General features: G+C 38.4%; 1 non-coding gene across 1 annotated transcript; it reads left to right on the forward strand.

The window, feature by feature from the left end:
- The first annotated feature begins 8,221 nt into the window (after positions 1-8,221).
- TRNAM-CAU (transfer RNA methionine (anticodon CAU)) lies at positions 8,222-8,293 on the forward strand. Its single transcript has one exon. It is a non-coding gene; the product is annotated as a tRNA-Met (tRNA).
- Positions 8,294-10,531: the final 2,238 nt, after the last annotated feature.

Genomic DNA, 10,531 nt, shown 5'->3' on the forward strand with positions numbered 1-10,531 from the left:
AAACGTACACACACTTACACATCCTTGCCACCGGTTACCCACAACTCTCACGGTGTATCAGTCCATCTAGTTTGAAGCCTTCCAACGCTTCGTCTTCCGGTTCGCGGTCGCCACTTGAGGACTTTTCTCCCACAACGGTTACCAGTTCTTCAACCGATCTGGCCCGCTCATTGCCATTTCAACTTGTATATTCATCGCGCTATGTCGATGACTTTAGTCCTACGACGAATTTCCATATTCCGGATTCTATCCAAATTCTGAGGTTAGCTCTCACCATAGCTCGTTGCGCTACTCTGAGCCTCTTTGAGGCCAACAGTGAAGCACTATGTCTTGGAGCCTAAAGTCCTCACTAGCAACACACGTTGGTCGAAGATTCCAGTCTCCAGGCAATGCCACTGCAACAAAAATACGAAAGATAAAATATGGCATCCCATATTAAGCGGAAGCGGTATTAAACAAGTACAAAACCTACCTTCCCGAAACAAAACAAGGAGAGGCGCCATTAGTGAAAGAAAATATTATTGCGGATTAGCATTAGCACAAACACATAATCTCCCTTTCTGAGCTAATGCGGGAATTAGGTACAATAACAAGCTTTGCGAACCGAACGCAAACAAAAGAGGTGTGGGATTACTGTAGAACCTATTCCGTAGAAAGAACATACAATTAATTTGGGAAATTCGGCGATTGCTTAAGAGCCTTTATAGACTGTGTTTTAAGGGTTCCGTACCCAAAGGATGTCTGTCTGTCTGTCTGTCAATCCGTCTGTCTGTTACAGGGCTCTATCTCTTGAGCTGTAATAGCTAGACACTTGAAATTTTCACAGACCACGTAAGTACACCTATTACTGTGGCCGCTATTACAACAAATACTAAAAATAAAATAAAGTTAAAAATTTAAGGGGGTCGTCATACAAGAAACGTGTTGTTTTTCAACGTTTTTTCGTTGCTAGGCATTGTTAGGCGTTGCTAGGCTATCAAGGTGACAACCGGCAGTTGCTAGGAGCAACGTGAATGATCCTATGTTGTTTGAATGTTTATACATTGTGCGGAGGTACAGAGCCCTTCATGTATTAGTGCGATTTGCACTTGACTGATTTTTTAAACGTGATGTTGACGCACGTTTTAGAAACACGCGTTGACAGCGCGGTTTTCTTTTCACAATGCAGCCATGCAACTCGCAAGCAAACGCCCGCAACAACCAGACCTTTTTATATAAAAGCTGTTTCTTGTATAGGTAATGTATGTTCCTAACACACGTGAGAACGATCTCCACGATACAGATTATATGAAGTTGAATGTTTTTGGTAACCGCTGATAGTCGCAACTCGCCCCCCTCTCAGTTCGTAATGTTTCATTCGGAACTAATAAACCACGGTTAAAGCTTCATTGCCCAGCGGGGATCCATCTGGGCGCAGGCTTTTAAACAACAATGCATCTATATTTATTTAGCGTTTGGCTTAGTGGGTCAGCAATAGCCTCTCCTAGTATTAAATAACTAGCTGTTTCACGCTTTATTTGCGGAGGTCCATACTAATGAATTATAAACAATAACTTCGCTCACCCAAGACCTTACAATAGCTACCTACACCGACCCAACCTACGTCTATGCACAAAATATCGATGGGTCCTATGAATAAGGGCCAAAGTGATTTTTAAACGTACGTTTGATACTTTTACGAGCTAAATCCCGGGCGGTTTTTTTTTTAATATGTGGGCATAACTGCCATTAGGTACTCGTACGTCAAGCGGAACGCTGCTACCCCGATGATTGTATAACTTTTTTTTTATTTCTCCAATTATCTTGGGTAACGTATTTTTTACCAAAGACTTTAATACCAAAGACGCGTATAGTATATGAGCCAAAGTACCACATAAATCTATTTACTGTCTTTATGAATACAAATTTATTTCCCGGAAATTCACGTATATGGGCGCATGTACAATTACTTTTAATGAAAATATGTTTTATTAAAATTTATTCATTGTGGTTGAAGGTCAGAGTAGCTACTATTAGCTAGTGTGCCAAATTTTAGAAGTCACAAGAACACCAATTACGACAGTTTTTAACTTTGAAAGCCCGTCCTGTAAAGTAAGGATTTTACACTTAAGCCCTTGTACGAGTACGTAGGACCCATCGATATATGTTCATGCTGTTCCTCTACCTAATAAACTTCTTCAATACTCTCTCTTACACTAATATTTCTAGGATGAAATACTTAGCCCTCTTAACTAACTTATTATTCTTCACATAAATATTTCTGTCTAACTAGGATTTACTTGAAAGACTTAGCCTTGATTTTCTTTAACATAACTTATTATTTTAATATTCTGTAAACAGAAGATTGAAAATGCCTGAACCGCTTCAAGAAAAGGATGCTACGGCCGTCCTTTTGTTTTGCTGGACTTGGCGGGGGCACTTCCGTGCCCCCAGATATTAGGTAAACAACTGAAAATCAGCGCTGTGGTTCCACAACTCAATATTGCTGAGCTGCCAGCGCTTTCGGCTTTTAGTAACTACTACGTTATGGTGTTGTATAAATAGTCTTTAGTATTGTTGTTACAAGTTATTACATACCTAACTTGATTTTATTATTTCTTATTATGCTGAATGGACATTTTCTTTCTTACTTACTCTTAGGTGGACCAATGGTCTTTTTGTGCCAATTCTGACAGTTCTAGTGTTGTTCCATTTATGGACCGTGATAGAAGTTATTTTGAGATGTTCATAATAAAGCACTTGCTTTAATAATAAAGCTGGCAACCCCGAGTCACACGTCACACGTAGCACACGTCATTTTCCCACGTCTCCACACTATTAGGTATAAATTTTTCAACTGTTATTAGGGGTTCCTCAAAAACTACTTTGCTGCATTTACATCAGTAAGCTAGTTGAGACAGCAAGATAAATACGAACTTTTGCGACAAATACGATGACAAAACATTATTAATTATCCGTTCTACTACTACTACCACTACTACTACTACTACTACTACTACTACTACTACTACTACTACTACTCTACTACTACTCACTTATTACCCACTTCCTCTCTTCTTCTTACTTCTTATACTAGTAGCCACTGCCCGCGACTTCGTCTATGAAGAATTTCTTAACTACAATCTCACAGGAAATACGCAATTTTCCAGAATAAACAGTAGGTATCTTGTTATATATTACAAGCCAATAGTATAAGCTTTGCTTAGTTTGGGACTAGGTCAGTTGGTCTCAATTGTCCCTCGATATTATTTATCTTATTAATCCACGTTAACTATCTTTAAGTATGAGGTACAGTCAAGGGCAAAGATATCGACACGACCAAAGTTGCGAAAATATGTATACACGGCCTTAATGTTAAGTGCATAAAGTCGTGTATACATATTTTTATAATTTTGGCCGTGTCGATATCTTTGCCCTCGACTGTACCTACTACATCTGTAAAGAATTCGTTTATCTTATCACTATCCTGCAGGAATTGTACATTTTCCGGAATAAAAATGACTATCTCAGCGCCTCAAGAACGTCGTCGTCAGAACGAGAGGGCTTAGGATGTAGTTACCACGCGGGCCCAGTGCGGATTGGGAACTTCACACACACCATTGAATTACTTCGTAGATTTGTGCAGGTTCCTTCACGATGTTTTCCTTTACCGTAAAACTCGTAGTAAATCAAATGTAAATTCGCACATGAATTCCGAAAAACTTAGAAGTGCGAGCCGGGGTTTGAACCCCCGATCCCCCGCTTGAGAGGCCATAGGTCAAACCACTAGGCCACTATACCTACTACCGAAAATTACACGCAACAAAGTCTCCCCACGTGGGGAGACCGTTAGTGTTAAAAAAAGTAACACTAAAGCAGAAGCTCAAACTTGAAAGAACCCATCGGCAGTTCAGTTGGATCACCCTCACTTTCAGGAGTGCACATAAACAACTGGCTTTCTCAGCCTTGTGATTTCAGATGTTGTTTATATTTTATTCAGTTAAAAGTTACTGTTGCGAGCTTAAGTTGTTCCCTCCTTGAATCTCAGAATTTTTGATATGAAACAGCTGTTGAAAAGTTTACTGGTAATTCAGTGACGTGAAGATAACATTGTCGTCGGAAAACCCTGTGAGAGAGAAGTGTGTTAGGTATATAATCTTCAAATGCAAGAAAAAATTAACCAAGTCGTCGCTCCATCTTGTTGGAGGCCTACCGCGGACGCCATTCGAAAACCTTCTGACCCCATCAGCCATCAGTCCTGCGAGCAATGTGCCCCGCCCACTGCCACTTTGCGGGATCGCGGTGGATGCGGAAAGCACAAGACCGGTCTGAGTGGAGAGCCTTGGGGGAGGCCTATGTCCAGTAGTGGACGTCTTTCGGCTGACATGATGATGATGATGAAGAAAAAATTAGGCAATCCGGTGTGGGAATGAAGTTGTTGTTGTTGTGTTGTGTCTCAAAAACAGCTGAACCAGTTTTAATGAAAAATTCCTTTTTTAAATATATAAGAGGGGGCAAACGAGCTTACGCAATAAAAACGCAATGAAATCGGTCCATCCGGGCATCCGTTTATGAAAAAAAATGCAATAGAATTTGAATTTGAGAATTACGATGCCAGACGGACATTGGTGCCCAACTTATAACACCCCTCTTTTTGCGTCGGGGGTTAAAAACAGATACTGTTGAAAAGCGTAATGGTATCATAGTTAGGTTAGGTAGGTTCGTAGGACAATACACCGAATTGGTTAGAGGGTTAGAGAAAAGATGATAATTGTCGAAAAAAACTTGGCGGAGTGCACTGCCGTGCCCGGAGATCAACCACTTCATTAACTACATAAGTTTTATCCCCCAAAACACAACCCCTTAATTCCCTCAATATTTCATAATCCCCAACCATTTTGAGACAAGATTGATTATGATTAGGCCGGACTTAATCACTAATTACCTGCCCCTGTTAGCCGTAACTGGCCGTAACTTGATTTTAATCTGTTGTGTAACGGTTAAATGCTTAATGTTCGTCGCAGAGCGTGATTATTGGTGACTAAACAACGAAATCAAAACCGGTTTTTGATGTATGGAGAAAAACCGAAAACCGGGTTTTCTCCATACAATAAAAACCGGTTTTGAATTCCTACTAAACAGTACTAGACTACTGTTAAATATTAACGGACGTTTCTGAGTGCGACGGCGATGGCTAGACAGCACTCAACGGATGAAAACGCAAAAAGTATAAACATTAATCAAACTCAAACTGTAATAAAATTTTGTGAAATCATCATTTATAGGACGTACACTGTTGGACAATAGACCTCCCCTATCATATGATTAAATATGACATTTTTGATACAAGCTTTTTTTTGTTAACTGTACTTCCAATTCCAAACTACGTATCCGGAACAAGTTTCAAGTCGATGTCATCTACTTTTGAAGAGTTCCATTCGGATACGATCCTGACCATACCACCAGAATTTCATTACCATATATTGTCACCGAACTTACATAAGTATAAAATAATAACAAAAATTTAACCGACTCCAAAAACTATGTAAATATTTTGTACCAGTGTACCGTCTCCTATTTATTGAATTTTAAATTTTTTAACTGTTCTTGTTAAGTGCGAGGTGCAAACTTAGCTTGGTCGTGTTATAGTAGATTATGTTATCAAATTATTGTCATGTTTTTTTGGAGTCGGTTCAAATATCAATTAAATCCGTAAACAGTTGGAACGCCCTCGAAATTCACCGACATGTCTTTACTACAAAACCCGTTCACTTTTCCACTGCCAAGGTCAATATAAAACAAAACCGAAACAAGTCAGAAATGACATTCCCAAAGATTGCGTATTCCCACGCCAATAAAATATTTTATGTTCAAATTTTCATCCAAAAATTCCAAAATGTCGCAAATCATCCACAACATCGTACACCAAAACAAACTGAAGACCAAACAATTTAAGGATGGGAATTGCGTATGAATAATTGATATTGAATGCTAGGGATGGGCAAATGAAAAAGATATATATATCGTATCGATAGTTTTAAAAATATCGATATTATATCCAATACAACCTAGAATAATAAACGCAGCCTAGAGCTCTTCAAAGCTAAAGTGAATAGGGAGTTACTGAACCAGTGAAATGGTCGCCTCATCTGCATTTTTCATCAGGTGAAATAGGGATCAATCAGGGGTCAGTTTTAAATGTAAAACATCGTTATTTTTACCCCAAAGCGCGATATCTCAATATTACAAAAACAAACGAAAGTGAAAAAAAAATGGTAACAGGTTTTATTAACATTATTATCAAATCAGTTACAATTTTCAATAGCACAAATTAAAAATTGAAGCACAACGCACCCATTAGCCCGCTACATTCAAGATTTATGCCGTTTTGTTGCATAATGTCAGCTTGATCCTCCATTGCTTAATAATAAAAGTGAGATTCACGACTAATAGGAATGTAGAAAGATGTCACCATTTAAATAAAAATAAAATTAATATAAAACAGAACGAAGCTCTTAAAAATATATCGAATTTGATACAAATTTCATATTCAGAAATAAGATATTTATTTCTGCCATTTTGGTCATATACGGAATGTCGATATTTCGAGATAAAAATATCGACTCTATATTTAATACATGTCGGTGGCCGATCGTTAAATCCGCCAGATCAGGAAATTCCTAGGCATATCGTCGTGAAATGGCGCCATTTCATGATATGCCTAAAAGTTGACGATGTGCCTGAGAAACAATGCGGCAGATCGATTATTCGTCGATATTCCTAGCTCTATACCGGGCACATCTTGATATGCCGAAAAAAAGAAAAATATAGGTACGACGAGCGAAGCGAGGAGTGGTTAGTATGAACTGTGACCACAACGCACGAGCCGAGCGAGCGGAGCGAGAGCCAGAACCTATATCTCGGCGTTTCATGATATGCCTAGGAATTTCATGATCTGCCTAAACGTCACTAGGCATATCGTTAAACGTTGAGTTTTGAACGTTATGGCGGATGTCCCTTAGCCAATTCATGAAATGGCGCCATTTCACGATATGCCTAGGAATTTCGTGATCTGGCGGATTTTTTCCTGGGTTATTTTATAACAAAAATATCGATATTTTGACATATTGATTTTTTTGCCCGACTCTATTGAACGCTGGTTTGAGTTATTTGGAATCCGCGTAGATTTCGATTTCACTTTTAAATTAAAAAGGGACCTCTGATTCCCTAAAGGTTGAGGTTAGGCCACTTCGTAAGGTACGAAATGGCAATAAATTTGCTGTAGGTCATACGTCTGTGTTAGGGTTTTGTTATTCAGACGTTACTTTACAGAGGTCCGTGTTATAATAAATGGATTAACTTACATTGCTCTGCAGGGTGTATAACCGTTTTTTTTATTAAAAGCATTGGCAACACAGCCATCAGCTAAAAAAATGAAAAACAAACCAAGGCAGCAATATGGTGATGTTTATTAATAGTTGTATGTAACTTCGTAAATGAATGAAAGAATTAAGAGAATTAATTATGCGCTAGTTAATAATGATTTTTAAATTTCGTCTCTAAAATGTTTTTAATTTAGGCGTTAGACAGCCGGTGAAATTACTGGCACTTGAGGTATCCCATCTTAGGCCTCTAGGTTGGCAACGCATCTGTAATACCCCTGGTGTTGCAGATGTTTATGGGCGGTAGTGATCTCTTACCATCAGGAGACCCACTTGCTCGTTTTCCATCCAGTCAATATTTAATTCATCATCACCATCCCAGCCTATATACGACCACTGTTGGGCACAGGCTTCCTCTCAGAATGAGAGGGCTTGGGCCGTGTTATTCAATTATTTATATATATTAAACCAGTATTTAGTAAATCGAGTTTTTTGTCGCTCTTAAGTGTTACACCAAGGTGTTGTCAATGTCAATGTCATTTGTGGATAAATCATACCTATTTAAAAAACCATTTACTCGATATAATGAAATTCGAAACGGGAACGTTAACGTTTCAACGAAAAGGGGTAACGACCCAGTTCTACTTTTTTATGATGGCAGAAACCGTTGTTTTGTTACAATAAACCTGCATTAGGAACAAACATGTGCTTTTTTTTCACCGACTGAGTTACAAACAATTCAGCTGACAGCGAATGCATTACAACCAATTGCATTTACTCGGTGCAGGCAGAGCATTCTGCCATCTTATTTTGCGCGATGCGGGAAAAGCTAATTGACGTTTTCAACTGTGACCGCAGAGAGCAGAGTGGCGCAGTGGAAGCGTGCTGGGCCCATAACCCAGAGGTCCGTGGATCGAAACCACGCTCTGCTAGTTCTTTTTTAATTAATAAACTTTTTTTTATTTTTTGTTTTTTCTTTCATGATCCAACGGCATAGACTTACATAAATAAGTAGAAAATGGTTGCAGGAGGTAATCAATATTTCCATAGACAATTGTTGCCGTATTCAGGTATTTCCGTAATTGAGGTTTACGTGGGTATTATAGTGCCAATAGTGTATGTGTAGATTTTAAAAAGTATGGCCCTGTCTTTCAGAGGACAATTTTGCGAGTGTCTTGTGTATTTTACCGCTATTCAATTAAAAAAAAGTGTACAAAACCTAATATCCTACCTACTCACCTACCAACTTACCTAGCATTGTAAAGCTTCTTCCTCTTTGTTGTAAAGTATGAGAGTAACGATGACAGCGGAAATTAATATTGACAACAAGTTGACAACATTTAAATTCTGTGCAAAGAGTTTTTTTTTAATACGGGTATTCCTATGCTCTATTTTCAGAGGAAATTTTGCCAGTGTCCAGAAGAGCTAACTACATATTATAATCTGTGGTGTCCAGTGTGTTAAGCCGTTTTTCAATTTAAATAAAAAAAATCTAAACGAAAATACAGGCGTATTTTGATTTTTAACCGACTTCAAAAAAGGAGGAGGTTCTATGTTCTAATGTTTGTATTTTATAAAATTAGTTTAAGCTGATGGTGGTCTTGCCAATGCTTTTAATAAATAAAAAAATTGGGCCTGTCATGGGAGCTGTCAACGTGGCTCTAACAACAGAGTAATCCTAAAGCTGTTTGTAAAATATTTTATACAATATATATCTTTGATATATCTATAGATTAGTCCAAGCAAGCGTTAAGCACAACAAGAAATTATGATTGGTTATTTGGAGTCTTTTTGTATTTTTTATTTCAAACTCCAAATTTGTTACTTTTACGGGTATCCCGTTGTATTTTCGACAACAAGAAATGTTGACGTGGCTTATTTTTCCACTTACAGCATGACAAGTTAAAAGCAACACAGAATGCTCTTATTATCACAAGAATACCTATTATCATAAAATATTGTATTTGATCCGATAGACTTTTCTGATATTTTTACTCCTGCTTTATGTATGTATTTTATAAGTTTTTTTTTTTGCTTAATTATAATTGAAATTCTGATCACTGGTAATGAGCGTAATAAATACGTAAAGTGTGTCAGGACCATGAGCAGAAATGTCCCTACCAACCAACAGAAACGAAACATGTCTTATTTAATAGATCTCGGCAACCTGATGATCTTTTACTATGACGAGGATCGCCCTATGTATGGGGGCCCTATGTATTGAAGGTTACAGAAACATTATGACAATATTACTAGCAATAATAGGCAAAACTAAAAGTAAAACCCCATCCATAGGGCGATCCTCGTCATAGAAAAAAAACATCAGGTTTCCAAGATCTATTAAATAAGACATGTTTCGTTTCTGTTGATGGGAGAGGACAGTGTCCATACCAATTCGCCCATTTCCTTTGCAGACAATTTACACGACTATTTATAGGTAGGTAGAGAATCTTGTACAAACATTGCATATTAAATAAAAACTTGTATGTAAAAAAACTTACGGAAGTAATATATCCGTTTTAGGGCCTTCGCTAACTCACGCGGGTGCACGGCATGGCTTGGGGCCGCGTGCTTGTTTCATGTCATCTGTTAGAGCAGCAGGGCTACTACGAAACTCGAAGTTCGTGTCGTGCGGTCCCTCTCGCTCTCGTATTAAATAGTGTAAGCGTCAGAGGGACCGCACGACATACGAACTTCGAGTTTCGAGTTTCGTAGTAGCCCTGCAGCGCTGCGTGAGGCGAGTCTCTGCTCTACTTAAACCTATTGAAACAGTAAGCTGCGCGGGAGTCAAACCATGTACCTGCGCGACTTAGCGGTGGCTCTTAATTGTACACCTTGTAAAGCCCACTCTTGTCTGTTTCAGGGTATGTATGCAGCTTTAGGCGCTGTAGTGCTAGTGGTGCTAATTTCAGTGGCATTGTATGTGTTCTGGCAGCGTTTTTGTACTGAAAATTGCACTACCCCTCCTACTTAGTTGTCTATTTAATAAATTAGAAAATCGACGAAATATTTTGTTTAAATTGGCATCACCAATAATATTCTGTTACAATAATTAACTGCAGTAGTAGACGTAGCGTTTACTGGCTCGAATCTTCTGTTACAGATCTATTCACTCACGAAAGAGCGCCCTTCCACATTTTATAATTGTAGTTGTCAACGTATTCGAACGA

This window comes from Choristoneura fumiferana, chromosome 22, assembly GCF_025370935.1.
Source record: "Choristoneura fumiferana chromosome 22, NRCan_CFum_1, whole genome shotgun sequence".
In the NCBI taxonomy this organism is placed as follows: Eukaryota; Metazoa; Arthropoda; class Insecta; order Lepidoptera; family Tortricidae; genus Choristoneura; species Choristoneura fumiferana.